Below are 23,778 nucleotides of genomic sequence, written 5' to 3' on the forward strand. Positions count from 1 at the left end.
CACTAGCTTTGTTCGTAGTGATGCTTTCTAAGGCCCACTTGACTTCACATTCCAGGATGTCTGGCTCTAGGTCAGTGATCACACCATCGTGATTATCTGGGTCGTGAAGATCTTTTTTGTACAGTTCTTCTGTGTATTCTTGCCACCTCTTCTTAATATCTTCTGCCTCTGTTATGTCCATACCATTTCTGTCCTTTATCGAGCCGATCTTTGCATGAAATGTCCCCTTGGTATCTCTAATTTTCTAGAAGACGTCTCTAGTCTTTCCCATTCTGTTGTTTTCCTCTATTTCTTTGCATTGATCTTTGAGGAAGGCTTTCTTATCTCTTCTTGCTATTCTTTGGAACTCTGCATTCAGATGCTTATATCTTTCCTTTTCTCCTTTGTTTTTCGCTTCTCTTCTTTTCACAGCTCTTTGTAAGTCCTCCCCAGACAGCCATTTTGCTTTTTTGCATTTCTTTTCCATGGGGATGGTCTTGATGCCTGTCTCCTGTACAATGTCACGAACCTCATTCCATAGTTCATCAGGCACTCTATCTATCAGATCTAGGCCCTTAAATCTATTTCTCACTTCCACTGTATAATCATAAGGGATTTGATTTAGGTCATACCTGAATGGTCTAGTGGTTTTCCCTACTTTCTTCAATTTAAGTCTGAATTTGGCAATAAGGAACTCATGATCTGAGCCACAGTCAGCTCCTGGTCTTGTTTTTGCTGACTGTATAGAGCTTCTCCATCTTTGGCTGCAAAGAATATAATCAATCTGATTTCAGTGTTGACCATCTGGTGATGTCCATGTGTAGAGTCTTCTCTTGTGTTGTTGGAAGAGGGTGTTTGTTATGACCAGTGCATTTTCTTGGCAAAACTCTAGTAGTCTTTGCTCTGCTTCATTCCGTATTCCAAGGCCAAATTTGCCTGTTACTCCAGGTGTTTCTTGACTTCTTACTTTTGCATTCCAGTCCCCTGTAATGAAAAGGACATCTTTTTTGGGTGTTAGTTCTAAAAGGTCTTGTGGGTCTTCATAGAACTTCAACTTCTTCAGCGTTACTGGTTGGGGCAGAGACTTGGATTACTGTGATATTGAATGGTTTGCCTTGGAAATGAACAGAGATCATTCTGTCGTTTTTGAGATTAGTCATTAGATGACTTAGTCATTAGATGAGCTAATTAGGTTTGGTACTGGAGAGGGCAATGGCAACCCACTCCAGTGCTCTTGCCTGGAGAATCCCAGCGATGGGGGAACCTGGTGGACTGCCGTCTATGGGGTCGCACAGAGTTGGACACGACTGAAGTGATTTAGCAGCAGCAGCAGCAGGTTTGGTACATGCTTTGAAAACTGTAAAGAACTATATAAAATATAATACTTTTTCGTGATTTAAGGGTGAGAAGTTGACCAGTGATCATTCTACTGCGTCCAAAGGAGGTTTAAGTTATGCAAACTGGAAATCTAGAAAGAGGAAAAAAATTTTCTTCCAGAGCCAAAATGTGAAAGCCACAAATGAAATTTAAGCATTTATGTATACCCATTCTAATCTGCAAACATACATTTGTGGGATGAGTTCACAGGAAAGTTCTCAAGTGCTTTTAGGCAAGGGATGTAAGCTTTTTGTGGTTTCACTGATGAAACTAAACAGTTTTGAGAAAACATAAGATATAACCGAAGGTGGAATTGACTGACCTGGCCTGTTAGGTAGATCACCTATTTAAGAAATGATTTATGGTAGGAACCAAGCTAATTTTATTGAACTGTGATTTCTCAGAGTGAAAGTCCAAATATTATGGAATTGTGGTGACTTGTGGTGCCTTTGATAAGGCTGTTTAAATAAAGCTTTTTACTCGAGCAGGGAGGGTTCCTAGAAACTAAAACTTGAATGATGATTTAAGGTATTTTCTTTAAATGTTCAAAATCTTAAAATGTTTGTGTTTTTTTAATACAACAAAAAGTGGTGCCTTTGATAAGGCTGTTTAAATAAAGCTTTTTACTCGAGCAGGGAGGGTTCCTAGAAACTAAAACTTGAATGATGATTTAAGGTATTTTCTTTAAATGTTCAAAATCTTAAAATGTTTGTGTTTTTTTAATACAACAAAAAGTGGTGCCTTTGATAAGGCTGTTTAAATAAAGCTTTTTACTCGAGCAGGGAGGGTTCCTAGAAACTAAAACTTGAATGATGATTTAAGGTATTTTCTTTAAATGTTCAAAATCTTAAAATGTTTGTGTTTTTTTAATACAACAAAAAGTTTATGAAAAAAGTTTGTTTTAAGTATAAAACCTGTGTGTTTAGACTTTAGTCTTATAATCAACTACTTGCCAAAGCAAAGGTGTGAGTATGTAAGTAGCCATCCGTCTGTTCAATGTGTCAAACAGAGCTGTTGGGCCAGGAATCCTTAACTTGAATATATGCACTTATTCCTCCTGAGAAATATTTGGCTAAGGTGATAAATATTCCTATTTTAGTTACTATTGTATGTACCAAAACTGTGCTTTTAGGAGAGAAGAAATAACCATACCATATCTATTCAAAGTGACCGCTCGTTTGTTCCATAGATCATGCTTTTAGTAATCAGCTACAGAATAATGATTTATGAATGTCTTGGTAAAAAGTTCCCAACAACTTTTGTGTGTGTGTCAACTTTATTGAGATATAGCTGACGTCGCGTAAGACTCATCCATTCCAAGTATATGGTGCAGTGGGTTTTGAGTGTGTTTGCTGAGTTGTGCAATCGTCATTATGGTCAGTTTCAGAACATCTTCAACACCAGGAAGAAACCCCACACCCCATGACCTTCTCGTCCCGTCCAAGCCTTAGGCACCTGTTGAGCTTATCTCTTGCCTATAAGACAACCTGTGTCACAAATTGAGAAAAGTGTTCAGAGGGAAGTTTCTAGGCCTCTCTCTGACGGCAATAGGCACTCATTTGGTGCGTGAGCTGCTGCAAGCAGGATGGGACCCCTGCCTGCCTGCTTGTCAGCATATCACAGAGTTGTTTTTCCCTCTGACAGCATCCCAGAGTTACATTCCTTTGGTCCTAATGTGGTTGCTGATAGAGTGCTTGGGAAGTGCTAGGTATGGCCATTACATCGTGGCGCTGTAGGTGAGGTGGGAGGTGGGGCGAGGGAGCAAACGGCCAGCCCGTTGCCTGGAACATCAGAGAATCAGAATGAGCATGGATAGGCCTGCGTGGCACGCCAGAGATGCATGCACACACATGGTGCAGCCACCTGCTGTTCCAGCAGTTGTTGGGTGGGAATCAGCAGTTGTAGCCTTGACACAGATGGAAGTAAACACGCCACACAGTTGAAGACATAAATCCCTCTGCAAGGTCACTGAGCTCATCGACCAGCTTGGTGCTTAAAGTGCCCGACGGGTGCCCGAACTTAGCAACTTCATCTCCGTCCGGTAGACCCTTTGACCAATAGATGATTTGTTGTTCAGTAATACCGGTCATTAACTGGATAGTTAAGTATTAGAAAGGGAAACTGGTTACATAGCTGAGCCCAGACCTACTTAGCTGGTTTTGATTTAGAGGTTGCTATAATTTGAAGTAGAATTCATGGCCCAACTATTTCTCTTTTTTCTTAGCAATTAGTGTTGTTATTACTTGTTGGGCAAAATTTCCTTAAAAACATCACTTTGTGTATCATCAATGGCACATGTAGGAAGAGCTATATAAGATACATTTCCCTTTTTATCTTCTGTGGCTTTTAAAGTGATTATAATGTTCAGAAGAAGTCAGAGGTGCTGGGTGATATTTACAGTGAGAAAGTGGAGTTTCGGTCGGATTTCTTAAAATAACGGGCATGTCACAAATGTCAACAGGCAGAAAACTAGAAAAACGCTCAGCGATTTTGTGTTTGGAGAGGGTGCAGACAGGTGTTGGAGGTAAACTGACTCCCTGTACGCAGGGAAGGGCTTTCTGTGAGTCGGAAGGTAATTAGCTGCAGGGAAGAAAAGCACTCAGTGTTCTCTATGATGCCGCCGATTTGAACCCTCTCATTAATTCGCTCATTACTTTAAAACCATAACATCAGGGGTGGGGCCTATCCCAGTCACGTGGTGCAGAAGTCAGTAAGTCTGGTTCTGGGGTCAGCGCTCCGTCACCCATGTGGAAGCGCGTGTACCATGTCCCGTGATTCCTGCGGCCGGTGAGGGGGTGGTCGTAGCGCCTGTGGGCAAGTCAGTGTCTCAGCTCAGCCTCTAATGAGAGTCTCCTGGGTGCGCCTGTGATTCAGGACTGTGGTGAAGAGAGGATTTACTGTTTTACGGTTTTACGGTCCTTTTACTATAACTTTTTATGCTCTTTTTCAACGTAAACAAATAATTCATAAAGTGGTCCTTTAAGTTAGTCTTAGTGCAGTTTTGTGAAGAGCCTGGGAGCACAGCTGCAGCGTTTTCTGCTTCGTCTTGAACGGTGAGGCATGCAGCTGAGCAGTCCCTGGTTTGCATTTTCTTGGTTTAACCAGTGAAGTTAACTTAACCCCTGCAAAACCTCTGTTTTCACACAGAAGACACGGAGACAAAGAGGCACTTGGTAGGATTAGGAGAGTCGCCAGCTGATGGGATCGATTCTGTAATTGGCGATGCTGAAGATGATGATGATAATGGTTGGGTTGTTCACCCGGTCTTCATACAGGGTGGGACGCTGCTGCTGCTAAGTCGCTTCAGTTGTGTCCGACTCTGCGACCCCATAGATGGCAGCCCACCAGGCTCTGCCGTCCCTGGGATTCTCCAGGCAAGAACACTGGAGTGGGTTGCCATTGCCTTCTCCAATGCATGAAAGTGAAAAGTGAAAGTGAAGTCGCGCAGTCGTGTCCAACTCTGTGCGACCCCATGGACTGCAGCCCACCAGGCTCCTCCGTCCATGGGATTTTCCAGGCAAGAGTACTGGAGTGGGGTGCCATTGCCTTCTCTGACAGGGTGGGAGGAGGTTACACATAACCTCAAGTTGACGTAGACGTGCAATGCAGAATAGAATGCCAGGGTGTTTTGAATAGCCAGTAAAAATACTAAAATTTAAAGTATTATGCTGTCAATAATTTCAGAATATATAAATGGCATTCTAACAAATTATGCTTACGTACTTGTTTTTGATGGTAAGTCTGACAATTATTTTGTAACTTTGTCTTCTGATTAGCAGTACCTCCTACATGGGGCTAGGAGGTACCCCATGCCCCACAGCGCCCCCAGCCCTTCTCAGTGCTTGTGTGAGGGTTCTTCAAAATTAAGCTAGTATTCCTCCTCTGTGCTTGGTTGAAATGTACAGGATAAGAATTGTATGCAGTGACTCAGGAGTGGGAGAAGGAAATGGCAGCCTGCTCCAGTATTCTTGCCTAGAGAATCCCGTGGACAGAGGGGCTGCTGTCCATGGGGTCCCACAGAATCAGACACGACTGAAGCGACTTAGCATGCATGCATGCATTGGAGAAGGAAATGGCAGCCCACTCCAGTATTCTTGCCTGGAGAATCCCAGGGACAGAGGAGCTTGGTCGAGTAGTGAATCCGCACATAGCTGACTCACATTCACCGGGTGCTTGAATGGGAATTGGTCTCCCTCTTCTGTCCCCCTGACTCCATCAGGTGCCACCCATTTCACAGATGGGGACTCTGAGGCCCAAGGCTGCCCAGCTGCAGAACTGAATTCTGATCAGGTTGAGCCATCTCTGAAAACCCTTTTCTTTCCACCATTGTCTGCCTTCACTTTTCCTGGAGGGGAATATACAGGAACATACACAACTATGAAATTCCTAGTGTAATTATAAATTTCAGTTCAACAAACACGACCGAGTGGATGAAGAACTGTTTGGGGTCTAAAAGGCGCTCGCCTCCCACGCCGAATCCCAGGAAAGGTTTCATGAAGTTGGGACGACTTGAATAGAAGGATTATTTGGGGGTGGGGAGGGAACGTGATAGGAGCAGAAAGAAGTCTTTTCCTGATTTTGATGTAATTTACATGTGATTTATGAACTGTTCAACAAGACCCCAGCTTTCCATCTAGAACGTTCCCTCTGTTTCCCTTTCTCCCTGACCACTCCTTCCTAAGTCTTTGCCTGGCCCTTCTTCCTTTGAAAGCTAAGTTTTGGCATTTTTCAGGACTTTGTCTTTAGTCTGTGAGTGACAAGTTTTCAGATAGTAATAATAAAAGTTAATAGGAATCATACAGGTTTCTGGAATAAGGCTTTAGAAACTAAATGAAGCATGACGTTTATTTGCTTTTATGAATGTGATGTGGTTACATTAGTTTATTCTAACAGATAAATGATTTCTAAAAACAGGGTCAGCTTTTATCTACTAAATGCAGTTCACAGGGGAGAGGCTTTCTCACCATGAGCCTCACAGTGGGGATGAGTGAAGCAGGAGGGGTTCTCAGTGGCAGGAAGATCGGGAAGGCCTGGTGTGTGTGTGAAAATTACTGTAAAATGTTCACTAAGCTGTTATCCTGAGTCTGTCCCCCGTCCTCTCCTTATGTAACAGCACATTTTCATTCCCCTCACTCGTTCCCGCGCTGTGAACAGTTGCATTCAAGCATTATCAGCATTAAAAACATATTTGGGAGGAAATCCAAGCCAAGCATCTGTTAAGCAGCCATTTTCCAAAACCCTTTCAGCTGCAGGCAGCGGCTGTGTGCACGCCTTCTTAGGGGAGGGGTGGGAGGTTCTTCTGTGGACTTTGAGGTGAGGGGCAGGGGAAGGAGGAGCAAAGAAGGACTTACCTGGGTTTCACTGAAGGTGAAAAGTTCCAAGTCATAGAGAACAAGACCCCAGCTACCAGTATCTGATAAAATCCTGCAGTTCTGTTAATTGGTCCGAATTTGAGAGGATGTTAAACTTGTATTTTTTCTAATCCCCCCCAACTCCGCCTCCTTTTTATAGTTGAGATGGGATGTCTTCATTAGAGCTGTTTGCAAAATCCATTTTGGATATAATATGTAAAAGCTTGAAATGTATATTATTTTCTCATGAACTGTGAAACAAAAGTTTTATTTAAGAGTAGTTCTTCTAGGGTCTCTAGAGTGTGAGTGATTAAAGAGCTGGTGGTAGTTTTTTAGGGAGTGATGCATTTCAGTACGTGGAAAGAAAACAAAATCGGCTCTTTGTCTTTTTTTCATTGTTTGTCATTGTTAAATTGAAGCTTATTTTGCCTACTGAGCTTATTTTTGGTGAAGAGTGCTACAACAGTTTGAGGGCTTTATTCAAAGAAGAGTATTTTCCAAGACCTTTCTTTCATGTTAACTTACAAATATAGGCCTTGTTTGGGGCCTGTCTCATACATATTCGAATTCATAGTTAATGTATGTCATAACAGGTAATTAAATAATACCAATTTAGGGAAACCAGGTAGAAATTATGAAGTAGGCAGATTTTGTGATTTTTATTAATCACTTAGTATGATCATAAAATCTGTGCACAGGTACTCAGCTAACTTGTGTACTCAGTAACACAAGTACTCAGGCTGTTCTTTATTGTGTTCCTTGGGAACAGTGGACCCGAGTTTAATCCCTGGGTTGGGAAGATCCCAGAGGAGGGCATGGCAACCCACTCCAATATTCTTGCCTGGAGAATCCCATGGACACAGGAACCTTGTGGGCTACAGTCCATGGCGTGGCAAAGAGTCGGACACAACTGAGCAAGTAACCCTTTCATTTTTTGGTGGGGGAGAGCAGTCTGAGAACCGGCTGTTGGTCCTGACTTTAGACTGTGTACTTTAAAAACAGTTTTTAGAACCCATTCTTTAATTGAAACTTGATTCCTACTATCGGCTTATTTTTTGTGTTATTTTAAGCTATAATTGTGGCTTAGCTGGTAGAAAATCTGCCTGCAATGTGGGAGACCTGGGTTTGATCCCTGGGTTGGAAAGAGCCCCTGGAGAAGGGAAGGGCTACCCACTCCAGTATTCTGGCCTGGAGAATTCCAAGGGCTGTATAATCTGTGGGGTCACAAAGAGTCAGACATGACTGAGCGACTTTCACTTCACTCACTTCACAAGCTATAATACTTTGGCCACCTGATGCGAAGAACTGACTCATTGGAAAAGACCATGATGCTGGGAAAGATTGAAGGCAGGAGGAAAAGGGGACAACAGAGGATGAGATGGTTGGATGGCATCGCCGACTTGATGGACATGAGTTTGAGCAAGCTCCGGGAGTTGGTGATGGACAGGGAAGCCTGGCGTGCTGCGGTCCATGGGGTTGTAGAGTCGGAGATGACTGAGTGACTGAACTGAATACGCAGTATTTTGAGAAAGATCTTTGTTTGCTTTACACAGCAGTACAAATTATATATTATACATCGTGTGCGTGTGTGCTCAGTTGCACCCAACTTTTTGCAACTCTATGGACTGTAGCCCACCAGGCTTCTCTGTCCATGGGATTCTGCAGACAAGAATACTGGAGTGGGTTGCCATTTCCTTCTCCATAGGTTGATTTTTATATTGTTGGACATAGGAAACTTTTCAGTTCTAAAACTGATTTTTTTTAAGCATTCTTTGCATTCTGTTTCTTCATTTTAAATAACACAACTTGAAGAAGGCAAAGCAGTAACAGTTAAACATGTATTTGATCATTTTAGGTTATTTCTTCCCTTGGCCCAGACACGCTATAATTTTATTTGCTTCCACTTTAACACATTAGGATGTGCTAGTCATATTAGTAGTGAAGCCTCTTCATGCCAAGTGTGGGACAAATTATATTCCATGCAAGCTGGGAGTATTTTTTGTAGCAGTGCAATATATTGAGTGCTATAATTTTTATTAAAATATTAAATTGCATAATTAAAAGTAGACTATTTTATCCCAACATCCTTCGTAATAATAATAACACTAACCAACCACAGCCCTTATGCTGCTTAGCATGTGCCAGGCATTGGCTTGAACTCTTGACTTGTATTAACTCTGATCCACATTACTGCACTGCAGGGGGCGATGTACTCTTTTACAGATGTGGTTACTGAAGATCAGAGGAGTTAAGTGACTTATCCAAAGCCACACAGTTCCTAAGTGACAAAGCCAGGCTTGGACTCCAAATGATGTTCTTAACCACAGTATTGTTCTCTTTGATGTTTTGATGTTTTCAGCTGACTGATGGAAAGTTCTTTTCTCCATTACATTAATATGTCCGTAACAACGAGAATATATCTATATATATAATAAAACACTAAATCTCTCTCCTCTCTCAAACTGTGTGTCTTTGTTAGATTGTGGGTTAACAAGGAACACATAGGAGACCAATCTGATGTAAATCTGAAGTCTGATCAATCTTTATGCTTGTAAATATGATTAAAATTGATATGGTTTTCCCTTCGGGGAAGCTTCAGAAGAAGAAAATAAAGTGTTGTCTGCTGGGCAGAGAGGAGCTTCTGCTTCCGTAGCCATTCTTTCACACAGATGAATAGTAGGAGGAAGCCCTCATAGCGTGTGGGACCTTTTTATCTACTCCTTGATTGCCATTCAGCAAACACTTAGGCTCCCACCATCCTCTGCCTTGTGGGAGAGGAAACCAGTCATGGGAGACACAGCCCACCCCCTGTGAACTCGCTGTCCACTCGGAAAGGTGAGTTACAGGTGGGCCTTGCATCACCCTGCCCGTGAGTCCCAGCTCAAGGGGCTTGCAGGACAGACACGCCGTGACGAGCCGGGCAGGTCCCCTCCCTCGGCCACAGGGTCAAGTCCAGGACGTGGGGTGGGGAGGAGCATGGGTGGGGGTTGACCCCTGCTGTGGCTCTCACTCCCGGGCTTCTCCATTCCCTACAGTGTTTGGGGTGTTGGCACCCCTGTTCCTGCCCTGGCCCCCATTCTCCTTTCCTCTTCATTCACATTTACCCTCATTCCTCAAGGTTCAGCCCACATCTTAGGAAAGAAAAAGAGTTATTATTTTTTTAAGTTTAACTTTGGGGCTTCCGTGCTGGGTCCAGAGGTCAGGACTCTGGGCTTTCACTGCCAGGGGCCCAAGTTCAATTCCTGATCAGGGAACTAAGATCTTGGAAGCAGTGCGCTGCCTGCCCCCAACCAAAAGAACTTTAGCTTGGATTCGAGGCTATATTCCTCAATCCTAGTTAACTTCCCTCCACCCCCATTAAGTTGTTCTCAGCTTCCAGAGTCTGTGGATGGTTTTCCTTTATGTTGGTAGAGCTTGATTAGTTTCCATGTACCTACCATAATGGACACTTTCATTATGAGAATCTCTTGAATTAGAAAATGATTTTACTTCAGCTAGAGATGCTAATGACAACACAGTGTTTTATAATGAATGTAGTATCTAGGTTTAAAAAAATATTCAGCAGGTGGCTCTAAGCCATATGCCTTCCCCCCCCCGCCCCCAGCATTTGCTTTTCTCATACATTTATTAGGAAAATGTATGTCATGAAAATAATTAGGGGCATTAAAAGACCATATTGACTTTTGTGTGCTGGGAGGTTTTTTCCCCTTTAATGGTGTACGTTCTTCATTAGTTTTTGTCTTGTATGATTAGTTTTCAGTTTAGGCCTGCTAGTAGCCTAGAGCCTCCTAATTCCTCAAATAGAAGATATTTCTTTAAAAAAAAAAAAAGTAGAGGCCTTGTCTGAACTTCCACTTGATGTTCCACGAGCTAGCTAGTATCACCGTACGCAGCAGGACCACGGCGGCAGAGGATGGCTCGTAGGAAAGAGTGGCTCAGGTCCTGCATGGGGCCTGCTCGGCTGCACAGCTCAGTCACTGCCTGTCAGAGGGGAGCTGACTTAGCATTTTATGCTTCGGGTCCATTAGTTAGTAACAACATCATGCAAAAATTTTGAGGCCTCTGGACAGAGCACTTTAACACAGGGCCTGATGTTTCTTTCATGTAAATAGATCCTAACACTGTAAAATATATAACCTGTTTTTCATGACGATGGTGATTTTTGCTTTTGAAAAGTTGCTCATTTGGGGAATGCATCCTGAAGAAAACTGAAAGTGAAGTCGCTCAGTCGTGTCCGACTCTTTGCTACCCCATGGCCTGTAGCCTACCAGGCTCCTACGTCCACGGGATTTTCCAGGCAAGAGTACTGGAGTGGGTTGCCATTTCCTTCTCCAGGGGATCTTCCCCAGCCAGGGATCGAACCCAGGTCTCCTGCATTGTAGGCAGACGCTTTACCATCTGAGCCACCAGGGAACTTGATGGCCTTTTTAATATACAGTGTTCAGGGTGGCAGTGTATAGGATTTCTGGCCAGCGGTTCAGATGGGTCCATTGTAAGTGGGGCAGTGCTGTAGGAAAGGCCGAGCGTCATCTCTGAGATTGGAGAGAACATGGGAATCGATGCTTTCTTTCAAGGCTCTCAGAGATGCTGCGTTTTCACAGTAGCATGCAGAATACTTAGAGCCAGCTTATGGCCAACTTTCCTGAACTGGTTATTCATATTCTAGAACATGTTTTCCTACAGAATTGATACTAGTGACTAGGCTTTCAGGCCAGCTGCTAGAAATCAGCCTGCCTTGTAACCTCCATCAGGACTGGGTCCGGCTCTTCTAAGCGCTTAGAGTCATCAGAGCTGGACGCACAGGAAGTATGAGGTCTGGGTGTGCACAGGAGTCAGCTTGAAGTTGAGTTGTTTTGTTTTTTTTTCAACTTGTTTATAAAGTATAATTTTACCAAATTACTGTTAAGTCATAATTAGTTTTAAGGGAAGGTTTCCTTACATCTGGAAAACACAGATGCAAACCAGTAATTTTTCAGATCAAAACCATAAAATTATAAGCATATTTGTCAGCTCATTCAGTCCTTCCATTAACTTTTGTGAAGTCAGTAGGTTTACCATTAGAATCCTTCAGTTATTTAGTCAGTTCAGAAACTGATATTTATCCTAAAGTCCTTTCTGTAAATCTTGAAGAGAAAGAATTTTTGTGAGAAACTTGGTTGGTGCTGTGACAATACTTTTAAGATATTAACTAGAATTATGACTGAGGACATTTTATCCGGACATACCAGAAATGTAGAAACTCCATATAATTTCTATATTAGTAACATTTACCATACATATAACCTGAGATGCATTACTCACTTGACAATATGAAGTTGAGTATTTTAACATTGAATGCTGCCTGTACAAAACTCCCTGTAGCAAACACTAAACTATTGCTTGACATAAAGTTTGTGAAAAAGCACATCTTCTGGGTCAGTGATGAGGGCGTTTGTCCAACGCGTCTCTGATACTATTTCTGTGTAACTTTCGCCATTCTCAGCTTCTGACATCCACACCCTGTCCTGTGCTAGGCCCGCTTGTCCATGGTGTTTAAATGTGGTTTTTGTGAGAGCTCATTTGCACCTGTTGAAAACACTGGCATAATTTGTACATTGGTAAACCCCAGAAATCTGAGCCTTCTTTCACTGGCGCTTCCTATTTCAGCTAGAACATTCTTTCCGCATGTGCGTGATGGGATCTGCACAGTTTTCAAATGGTTCAGTCTTTTCTCTGTGACAACGAAGTTTCTGATTCGGTGGGGGACACCCCCGCCTCCACTTCTGAATGAAGAAAAGAAGGGCTTAGATTATTTTTGAGGCAGCTGCTAACAGCAACCGTGTTTTCTTAAGAGCCGCGCGTGTCATCGTGTAACGATGATGTGTGTTGGCCCAAGCTGGGAACAGTCCTGCTGGAATGAATGGGCGATGCCTCGGCCTGGAGGAGCCGCCTGGTGTGACCCGACAGCCTCAGCAGCCGGCTGTTTGTGCGCCTAGAACCAATTGTAAGGCCGTCTCCGCCTGTGCACACACCAAGGCCGTTGAGGAGGTTGAGTGTCAGAGGGTGTGGGGGGCGGGGTTGGGGTTGGGGGGCCTGAGTGCTCCAGGATCCAGGATGACTACCGGCCTGTGGTTTCGCCAGTCACGGGTTAGACCTCTTAAAGCCCACTGTGCCAGATGACCCCCATCCTCATTAAATGATACAGGCTGTGGCATCAGCTCTTCTAAGTAAATATGCGCTGTGCTGTGCACAGTTGCTTAGTCATGTCCCACTCTTTACAGCGTCATGGACTGTAACCTGCCAGGCCCTCCTCCAGGGATCTTCCCAACCCAAGGATCGAACTCAGGTCTCCTGCACTGCAGGCGGATTCTTTACCATCTGAGCCGCCAGGAAAGCCCTTAAGTGAATATATTTGGTGTCTATGCCAGACAGAAGAAGATTGAAGCTGCAGAAGAATGGAATGTGAACACTGCTTGATCCTTCTGGAATGTAACTTTCAGTTAATAATGTAATGAGAAAAGCAGTCATTATCCTTGGTGTGTTTAAATACCTTGTAAATTTTTCTTTCCCTCCCACCTTGGAAAGTCTCTCTTATCTGATAAGCAGTTGTAAACACTGTTTCATTGTATCCCTTGCAACAGTTTAAATCAGAGGGTGAAAGCTCAAAATAAACAGAATGCCTTTTTATAATAGAAAATAAAATGTTAATCACAGGATCAACAATACTAAAGCTATGTCATATCTCTCTGAAGTTTAAAACTTGATTAAGTAGGTGTTAAAGTAGGTGGAAATTCTCTGGTTTAATATCATTCAGGACTGGGAAGTACACGGGCTTGATTTCTTTGTCAGTATTTTAAAATAACAAGTCTGTCCGTAGAATCTCATTGCTGCCTTGACTGAGCTGTGGGGACCTGGGAAGGGACTAACAGAGATGGGCTGGCTTCGCCTCACTTGCCTCCACCTCTGGCTGGCTTCTCAGGTGGGTCCAAAGCCATCATTTCTCTTCTGGCTCTTAGGATGGAGATGCTCTGAGTGTTAAGGACCTAGACCATCCTAACCCAACATATCGCCCTTTCATCCAGCTCCAAAGCCTTGTGTATTCCCCAGTTCAACCCCATCCTGCCCCCTCCCCCAACCATTTCTGCAGAGCAGCCATAAGGAAGCGTTGTTGTTGAGTAAGTCATGTCCGACTCTCTAACTCCATGGACTGTAGTCCCCCAGGCTCCTCTGTCCTTGAGATTTCCCAGGCGAGAATACTGGAGTGGGTTGTGTTTCCTTCTGCAGGGGATCTTCCTGACCCAGCGATCGAACTGCATCTCTTGCATCAGCAGGTGGATTCTTAAAGGTGGATTCTTAACGCTGTTCGTTTCTTCTTTCAGCTCTTCTTTCTCCAGTGCCCCCTCCACTCACCCATCCTCTCTCCTCCCCTTCACGTGGCGGCTGGGGACAGGGGAGGAAAAGGGTGACCATCTATTGTAGCCCCCAGTCTCCGCAGCATGCTCCTAAATGCTGGTGAGGCACACTCCAGTGACCTTTTCCAGCTCCCCTCCAGAGTCTGCCCTGGAGGTGCAGCCCCTTCCATCGCCCCTGCTGAGCCTCCCGCTCTGTCCCTGGGCTGGCCGGCTGGCCTCCTGACCTCTCCTTGGTCCCTCTGCCCACACCAGCAGGATGTGTGTCCACCCAAAGTGGAAGGAGTCAGCCGCAGAGTCTGCAGCCCTCTCTCCTTCCCTCACCTCAGCCTGCGGAGCAGGGGCGCTATGCCAGGAAACACTGCCGAGATGGGACCGGCATGCGAGTGCGTGGGCATGTCTCCCTCTGCCCTGGCTGCAGGCCTGAGTCAGGTCCGCACAGTACCAGAGCGAGTGTCCTGGTACTGTCACAGCTGGGGATTCGCATTTTGCTGCCATAATACCTTGTTTTATGTATGGGTACAAACCTCAGAATTCTAGGGAAGCTCAGTCTGAATTACGGAAAAATGCAATAGTGTACAGTTTATTTACAGCTGTCGTGATATACAGCTTTACATGAACAGTTTTGTTAACTCAGGAGTCCTATTAGGGTGAAAAAAACGTCTTTTAAGGAATTTGTTCTTATAGTTTAACTCAAATTGAAGTCACACTGAAGAAACTCATAATCATTTGAACCTTGCTTTGGAAAATGCACAGAATTTGTGGTCGGTTCCTCATAGTACTCACATACGCAGTGTAGGTTTGTAGTGTAAGAATTTCTGTTGTAGAAATTAAAATGCGTCTTGATTTTGTTTCAAGATTTCACAGTCCATGCTGAGAGAGCAGAGTTCACGAGTTAGACTTTGTGGACTTAGACATCTTAGTAAAAAAGATAGACGGCTTGCTGCCTTTTTACCTTGCTTGGTTTTGACTTTAGAGTGTGGGAAATTTAAGTGTATCAGAACATCATGGGGTTAGTTGATAACACACCAGAAGGAGTCATGCATGTGTTATATACCTCTTTTAATTAGAAAGACAGAGAATGGTCATCCTTAGGCTTGTGTAGCTGAAATCTTGTATCATGCCCTTTTGTAGTATTCTTGCTGGGAAATCCCATGGACAGAGGAGCCTGGCAGGCTGCAGTCCACAGGGTCGCAAAAGAGCCGGGCACGACTCAGCGACTAAACAGCAACAACCCCTTTTGTTAAGGCAGCTGCCGATGAAGAGTGTTGAATGTGTGTTAGCAGCGCTGACTGCCACTTCAAAGCGATATTGAGTGGATTGGGAAAGTGAAAAGCATTGATTTGAACCGTTCATTACTTTGATGGTTAATTGTATGTAAGTGGGTGGATTGAATACACAGGGAGCTTGTTGGAGCCAGGGCTCCAGGCTGTGTCCCTGGACCCCCTGATGTGCTGTGGGGGTGGGTGGGACAGGAGCCCTAGGTCCTCCCTGAACCTCCGCCCCCTGAGGGTGCTCTCTCCCACTGTTCTGAGCCCCCTGAAAATTCTGGGTGCCTGGCACAGACGGGGCACTGCCCTCAACACCGGTGAGCCAAGACACAGCGCTCTCAGGTGGGGAATAGACAGGGTGGCTTGCCCTGTGTGTGTTTCTCAGAAGCAGACGCGTGGCTTCCCTGTTGATGAAAGCCATGAAAATGTGCACAGGAGCCTTGCTGGTAAAGCAGATTGGAAGCAGAGAGGTCGGATGGTATTTGTGATTTATTGATGTTGGAGTTCTAGAGCCTTCCTAAACACTGGGTGAGAGATGCTGTTAACTCTGAAGCTCATGACACGGTCAGACGCTGGCTAGGGCCTTCTTGTTTCCTGCACCCATCACTCTGGGCCAAGAGCAGTTTACAAAGGGAGGGGGTGAGGCGGGCACCCCCTCATTACTTGGGCTTCAAAAACAGCTGAACTTTCTGGGCTTTAGAGGAGGGAGTTACTGAGGGGCATGTGTCCCATGGATCAGGCTTCCTTTGTCCCTTCATATAAGTTTAATTTGCATGTGTTGAGGTCAAGCCGCCAGACAGACTCCTCAGCACAGATACTCTGTCACTGGGACCAGAGGGTAAGGTTAGTGCGATCTTAAAAGGCAAGTGCGTTTGCTCACAGGACACGTTTTGGAGCAGGGTTCTTGGTAATAACGTCATTCTGGGCCTGCCCGTTCAATAGAATTGTTTTAAACTGAGCAGAGCCATTTTGGACCGGGTGACAACCCGCCTGGGGTCCTTTTGGAGGACCCAGAGCAGCTCCATCTGACGGTGGGTAGGACGTGGAAACCAGGTATAAATCTGCAAACACACCACATCGTCGGGGATGGAGAGCCGAAGGCGATTGGGAATAACACAAATTCTGCCGATTTCTTAACTAGTACATTAAAAAAAAAAATTTTTTTTTTCCAGTTTTCGGAACTACCCTGTTAAAAAAATAGTGCGCTCGAAGCACAGGGAAAGGATGAATATCAATTTGTTGGTGAACCAGCTGCTCGATCTTATCATCGTGGGGGCATGTTTTATTTTTGACGCAAAGGAGAAAGGAGGGAGGTTCGGCCCCCAGAGCTGCAGCCTCCGCCAGCCCAGCTCTGCGCGCTGCTCACGCAGCTCTCCTCTGCACAAAGGGGATGATGTAATCTTTTTCACCGCCGGCCACGTGGCTAGCGTGCATGCCGTCACTGTCTTCACGGGGGTACCTCTGCGCTGCCCCGACCCGCCGCCTTTGGAAGCAAACGGCATTCCTCTTGCCAAGGCCGGTCTTCACCTGCATACACACGCGTGTGCCCTCACACTCCTGGGTCACGTGGATGACTTTTTTTCTTGCAGAAAAATGACCCAGGCAGGCATGTTGTAGAGAGCCATGCGGGCAGTGTGTGCACACATTTAAACTTGGGGGAGGGGACTCCGTTGCCATGAGCAACCACTAGCCTATTTATTAGAGGGGTGCAGTGCTCAAAGCTGCCCCGCCTCGCACTGCTTTCCCGCAGCGCACCGGAGCCTGGGGAGAACAGGAAGGCGGGACCCCGGGCAGCCGCCCCTACGGAGGCGCAGCCTTTCCGGCTGAACGCGTCCTCCCACGTGTGCTGCCTCTCCGCGGTCCTTCCTCCGTGGCCGTCACTCCGTCCTGTTGATGGAGGGCCTTGACTGCGGCCATGGACTGCGCCCTTGTTTGTTCAGCCCGGGGTTAAGCGCTTTTCCTGCACTGGCTTGTTAGGTTCTGCCAAGAGCTTCTGAAACGCACGTTTACAGGGGAAGACTGTAGCTGAGGGCAGGACAGGCGGGCGGCGGAGAGTGGGAAGGGGGGCCATGTTGCGTTTCATCCCTGCTTATTTTTCTGCCCCGAAAGAAAGGATGAGATTTGGAGCCTTCCTTCTTCCTGTGCCTCCCCGGGGGTTCTCTTCCCTGTTGTTATGAGTCCCTGGCTTAGTGACACCAAGACAGCTTTGCTCCTTCAGGCCTGGCGTTCTGGGTGAGGTGATTTTGGCGGGTGGGTGCAGCTACCTGAAATATTGGAAGAGACTCTCAGGCTGGCCAAGATTGTTGGCGGAAAGAGAAGGGGGCAACAGAGAATGAGATGCTTGGATAGTATCACTGACTCAGTGCACATGAGTTTGAGCAAACTCTGAGAGACAGTGGAGGACAGGGGAGCCTGGAGTGCTGCAGTCCGTGGGGTCGCAGAGAATCAGACCCAGCTTAGCAACAACAACAACCTGAAATTCCTAAGGGATTATAAGATTTCCTTGGTTTGGGAGAGCCCCACGCCTCTGGGAACCTTACTGTGGAAGCTGCGTCAGCACTCGTTTTGATCAGCATTTCTGGGCTGCTCGCAAAGTAACAGAGCTCCTTAATCCCAGAGTCTGCAGGTGCCCAGTCTGGAGAATCTGCAGCCTTGAGTACATGGAGCTGGAGAGGAGCGCCTGCCAGCCAGCCCGCCTGGCACGCATGCCTTTTGCTGCAACAGCCTGGCTTGCTTTCCTCTCCTGGCGGTGCAGGCTCAGTTCTGGGGAGCCATGAACAGGGGTGTCCTGCCTCTTTATTTACTGAGCTGATCTTTGAAGAGCACCACTGCAGGCAGCTTTTGCTGCTTTCCGCGCTCCACCTCGCCGAATCCCCGCAGTGTCCCTGGGAGGTGGGGACTGCAGTGGACGGTGGGGGGTGGCCTGGAGTCCATCTGCAGAGGGGTGGGGATGGCCTAATCTCTGGACAAAGTGGCTGCCGATAGAAGCCCTGGGATCAGGGAGTGATGATTTCAGAAAAGACCATTTTCGTTTCTTCTCTAAAATCAGAAGGGAGGGCCGTTAGCAATGAAGGTGTTCAGGTGTAAAAGGGAAGCAGAGCAACCTTGTATCTTAAAACCGTGCTCTTCTTGGCGAAACACAAGGTGATTCCCAGGTGAAAGGGTGAGCGGAGGTCAAGGATTTGAGGAGACCAGGGTGGGGAGACACCAGCCATGGTGGCTCAGGCGCCCCAGTGGCTGGCAGCCCCTCGTCCCTGTCTGTCCACCTGGTAGATGGTTTCATGTACGGGGGGTCATCAGCATGTAGGATGACGGTAAATAAAGCCTAAGAAGCACATACTTCCCAAGGGGCTAGCCTTTAAAAGATGTTCTCCCTAAGATGCATGTCTTCAGCCTGAATCAGATCCTGTAGGATAAGACACTGAAACAAAATTACCAGTTTGGCTTTGTTTGCACTTATTTACAAGAGGAAAAGGTCACCTTCTCACTGTATACTCAGTAGTGTCTCGTTCCGGATTTTGTCTCATTAAAAAAGGAAGCGTCTTTTGTGCAAGGCTCAATGGGCTGGGGCTCTCCCAGCTCGTCTGTCGATAGATCTGGTTGCTCTTCACTCCCGCTGGTTCTGCCTCCTGCCCTTCCTCGCCCTCCAGCCCTCCAGCCTGACTTCCATCCCTCAGGTCTGCCTTCCCCTCTTTGACATAAAACATACGTGCTCCTTCCGGGAGCCTGCGCAGCACAGGGTGCCGGAGCAGCAGGCGAGCTGACCTCACTCGGTCAGGTGGCCCCACCTGCGTCACTGAGGGAGCCACATCTCTTCTCAATGTGGGGGCCTGTTCCAAGGGGCACCCGTGCTCTCTGTTGCCAGCTCCGGTAGCAGGGATCAAAGATGACCCAAGAGCCCAGGCAGTGATCAAGCCATCTCTTGAACGTTCCTTTAAGACTGACCTTTCCAGGCCTGGAGTACTCCCCTTAGACAAGCTACCTGCGTACAAACCCTGCGTGGGTTTTTCTTTGGTCTGTGGCTCCTGCAGCCCTGCCAGGGGAGCAGGGGGACGAGGTATGCAGCCATTCCGGCTTCTGCCAAGCTCGTGGGGAGGGAGGAGGTGCCGTGGAGGGTGGCCGTACCCTGGGCAGACTCCTGGCAGGACCGGCCCGCACACTCAGGGCTCCTGGACTTGGCCATACACACCATCACCATTTATGCCCCTGGGGGAGCCTGGCCCAAAGTTCCAAGTCGCCTGTTGATGTGTTTGCTCAAGGAAGCACCCTCCGCATCAGCAAGCTGTCTGGTTAGTTGTGCGGGTTATCCCAGTCAGTCCACTGCTTGTCCAGCCGTAGTTAAGAGGAGCTTGGCTGAAGGAAAGGAAGTCTGATTCCAGGGGAGATGGGAGCTCTGTTCTGTGTTCACCTTAGGGAGGGTGTGCATTGAGCACCCCTGAGTGTGGAAGAAAAGAGCAAAAGCTTTGGAAAGATATTTATTAATAGCTTATTATTTTCAAATATCTATTTGGGGGTATATAAGAGACTACTTATATATGGTAACAACAAATTTAGTGTGTTGAAAACCAGAGACATTACTCTGCTAACAAAGGTCCGTATAGTCAAGACTATGGTTTTCCTCATGGTCATGTTCAGTTGTGAGAGCTGGACCATAAAGAAAGCAGAACGCCAAAGAATTGATGCCTTCAAACTGTGGTGCTAGAGAAGACTCCTGAAAGTCCCTTGGACAACAAGGAGATCAAACCAGTCAATCTTAAGGGAGATCAACCCTGAATATTCACTGGAAGGACTGATGCTGAAGCTGAAGCTTCTGTATTTTGGTCATCTGATGCGAACAGACGACTCCTTGGAAAAGTCCCTGAGGCTGGGAATGATTGTGGCAGAAAGAGAAGAGGGCATTGGAGGATGAGATCATTGGGTGGCATCACTGATGCGGGCAAACTCCAGGAGATTGTGAAGGACAGAGGGGGTGACGTGCTGCAGTCCCTGGGGTCGCAAAGAGCTGGACACGACTGGGCAACTGAACAACAGCAAAGAGACTACTGGTACAACAACACATTTGTAACTGGGGAAAGGTAGTAAAGTTCTTTGGTGATGGAATTCTTGAGCAAAAGCCTTTGAAGAACATTGCTTTAGGGCAGCGGGTCTCCTAGTACACTTCCAGGCTCCCAGGAACTTGTCAGGAGATCTATGAGGTAAAGCTGTTTGCATAGCAAAGTCTGAGCTGTTCCTAACTCATTCTTTCCAAAGGATATAGTGAGGTCTCCCAGGGTCTGCCTGGCAAGTAACATCACAACAGATTAAAGACAGTCAGTTGTGAGAATCTACATAGTCTACCAAGCCAGACGTTAAAGTCAGTCTCTAAAGTGTAGAACAACGCCAGCCTTCTTTTTTTTGTATATTTTGGAAGTACAGATTTTCAGGTGGAAAGTCTTCCTTATTTAATATGTAACAGATGTACTATCTTTAAAAATATTCTTGGTTTTAGGTTTGAATATGAGTATCCGTATTAGATACCTAGATATTACGTGGCTGGACTTGTTGGCAAGCAGAAACTACGTAAACCAAAGCTTTTTCGGATCCTCAGTGCTTTTTCTAAATTGGAAGGATAATTGCTTTACAGTGTTGTGTCGGTTTCTGCCGTACAAACATCAGGCATCAGTGTGTGTGTGTGTAGTAGTGTTGCAGTGTTAATCGCTCAGTTGTGTCCGACTCTTTGCAACCCCAGACAGTAGCTGCCAGGCTCCTTTGTCCATGGGATTCTCCAGGCGAGAATACTGGAGTTGGTTGAAAGCATCGAACCTGGGTCTCCTGCGTTACAGGCAGATTTCTTTACCGTCTGAGCTACAGGGAAGCTCATGCATGCATGCGTGCGTGTGTGTGTGTGTGTTTGGAGGTGTGTGTGTGTGTTTGGGAGTGTGTGTGTCCCTTGTCTCTTGAGCCTCCCTTCCACCCCTCTCTGTGGTTTTTACTGATGTAAAGGGGTCTCGCCACCAAACCTTTGAGGACTGCTTGCTGTGATCGAGGTCTGGTGGGCGGGTCTGGGCCTTGCAGTCCAGCAAAATGCCCAGAACAGGAGTCGGGGGAGGGCCCGGCAGGGGAGGCCAGGAAGGCAGGGGCCCCTTTGTGCCTCTCCCTGGCGCATCCTCCCTGGGGGAGGCATGGTGGGCTGCTTCTGGCCTTCTCCCCCCGCCATCCCCTATTTCTGCTCCAGCCCACACCAGTGGCATGATTGGACTCTCATGTATTAAATAGGCTTTTGTGGGAACCCCTGAGACCCTAAGACCACCCTATAGCCCTATTTCTTTGAGAAGCTCCACTCCTGAAATCCAGCAACGGCAGCCTTGTTGACTGAGTGTTGGAACACCCTGGCCGTCAGGCAGTTAGAGACCGAGTTCGTGTGCAGGTCTCCACAGCAGTTCCTTTTTGGCAAATCCTCTTAAGGAATCTTAAATAGGAGGAACTATGAGGGGAATTCGGTTGAGATAGAAATAGAAAAGGAAACATCTGGAATATCCTGTTCTTGCGGGCTCAAACTTTCCGGACAAAATGTGAAACCCTGGACTACTGTTCTGTTAGCCCAGAGAGATCGGAACCTAAAAATAATTTCAGGCCAATCTCTTGTCCAGTAGCACGCTTGTTTTTGTTTCCTAGTTCAATTCATTTTGGAGAAAGGTACCGAACGGTTGTCTCTTTAACAAAAACATGCAGGCTCATCTGACAGTGCCCGCTTCAGTGAGGCTGTACAGTCCAGCCATTTGGGAACATGTTTGGCATCACTGTGTAACCTCTCAGCCCAGCAGTTCCTCCCCTAGCCTGCCCCTCGGCCCAGAGATGCTCTGGAAGTGTGTTCTGGGAGACACGTGGACACGGCTGTTCAGGCAGCATCATTTATAAGAGCAAAATGGGAAGACAGGGCAAGTTCCATGAACCCGAGTCACAGAGTGGAGCATTAAACAGAGCTCAGCACGCACATGGACACAGACGAACCATCCAGACTGGATCAAGTTGCAGAGAATGCGTGTAGTATGATTGCATTCCCATGAAGCCCAGAGACAGGCCAACGGAGCGATACGTCACGCAGCAGTAGATTCAGAAATGGCGAAACTAAAGAAAAGCTGCTGCTGCTAAGTCATGTCAGTCGTGTCCGACTCTGTGTGACCCCATAGACGGCAGCCCACCAGGCTCCTGTCTCTGGGATTCTCCAGGCAAGAACACTGGAGTGGGTTGCCATTTCCTTCTCCAATGCATGAAAGTGAAAAGTGAAAGTGAAGTCGCTCAGTCGTGCCCGACTCTTAGCGACCTCATGGACTGTAGCCTACCAGGCTCCTCTGTCCATAGGATTTCCCAGGCAAGAGTACTGGAGTGGGTTGCCATTGCTTTCTCCAAAGAAAAGCTAGGGAATGGTTATCCTGAGAGCTGGCATAGTGGTATGTCTGGAGACAGGAGGTGGGCACCGTCAGACCAGGGCATGGGGGAAGCCTCCAAGGAATTGGCGGTTTCTGGTTCCTAAACGGGTTGCTAATTTCAAACACACACCAGTAACACATATACACACCTTCATACAGACCAGCTGGGTGGACATCCTCTTCTGAGTCTGGGGCCTATTTTTGCCTGTGCTTTCATTTTAGTAGTTGAAAGAATTAGAAAAATTGATTTAAAACCCTTTTTGTCTTACCATACAGTGAATAATTGAATATTTAAAGCCATCAGGGCTCTTAGAAGTTATTTCCTGTAATAGCACCCACCCCTCCTCCTGTTTTGAGGTTTCGAGGTGGAGAATTGGCCGATGTCATATTGTGAGCTTTCACAGAACCATCTGGGCTTGCTTTCCACAAGGAACAAAGAAGGGAAACTTAGTGTGGCTTTTTCATCACTTTAAAAACTTATTTTTGAATGAGTTTGCCTTTAACAAGTGGACAGGAGGAGAAGGGGATGACAGAGGACGAGATGGTTGGATGACATCACTGACTCGGTGGACATGAGTTTGAGCGAGCTCCAGGAGATGGTGACAGACACGGAAGCCTGATGTGCTGCAGTCCATGGGGTTGCAGAGTTGGACACGACTGAGTGACTGGACAGCCTGGGACAGTGTACACACGAAGGCCAGCAATTTGGGTGCTGTTCATCGCCGGGACTTACCACGTGTCTAGGGAAGAGTCCTGTTTATTCCCGTTCATCTATTAAAATGAGAGATGACTGTGGATTAAAACGAGAGATGGAATGTGGAAGATGAGGACAAAAAGCACTCTATCTGCCTTCTGGCCTTGGGGTAGTTTCGCAGGGGGTAGGGAGGGACCTCCTCCTGTTGGTTTCAGGCTTTCCTGGGGGGCAGGACTCGTGCAGGTGGGGGCCACAGATGTGGGAGCCAGGTGCCCTCTTCCTTGTGGCGCCAAGCCAGGTCACGCCAGC

General features: G+C 46.6%; 1 protein-coding gene and 1 non-coding gene across 9 annotated transcripts in view; one reads left to right on the top strand and one right to left on the bottom strand.

Moving 5' to 3' along the window:
* TRIO (trio Rho guanine nucleotide exchange factor) overlaps nt 1-23,778 on the top strand; it is a 363,061-nt gene that overhangs the window by 88,597 nt on the left and 250,686 nt on the right. The gene's annotated exons all lie outside the window — the stretch shown is intronic.
* TRNAC-ACA (transfer RNA cysteine (anticodon ACA)) lies at nt 11,049-11,120 on the bottom strand. Its single transcript has one exon. It is a non-coding gene; the product is annotated as a tRNA-Cys (tRNA).

This window comes from Bos grunniens, chromosome 20 (assembly GCF_055505025.1).
Source record: "Bos grunniens cultivar Pamir isolate PY7600 chromosome 20, Bosgru_T2T1.0, whole genome shotgun sequence".
Lineage (NCBI taxonomy): Eukaryota > Metazoa > Chordata > Mammalia > Artiodactyla > Bovidae > Bos > Bos grunniens.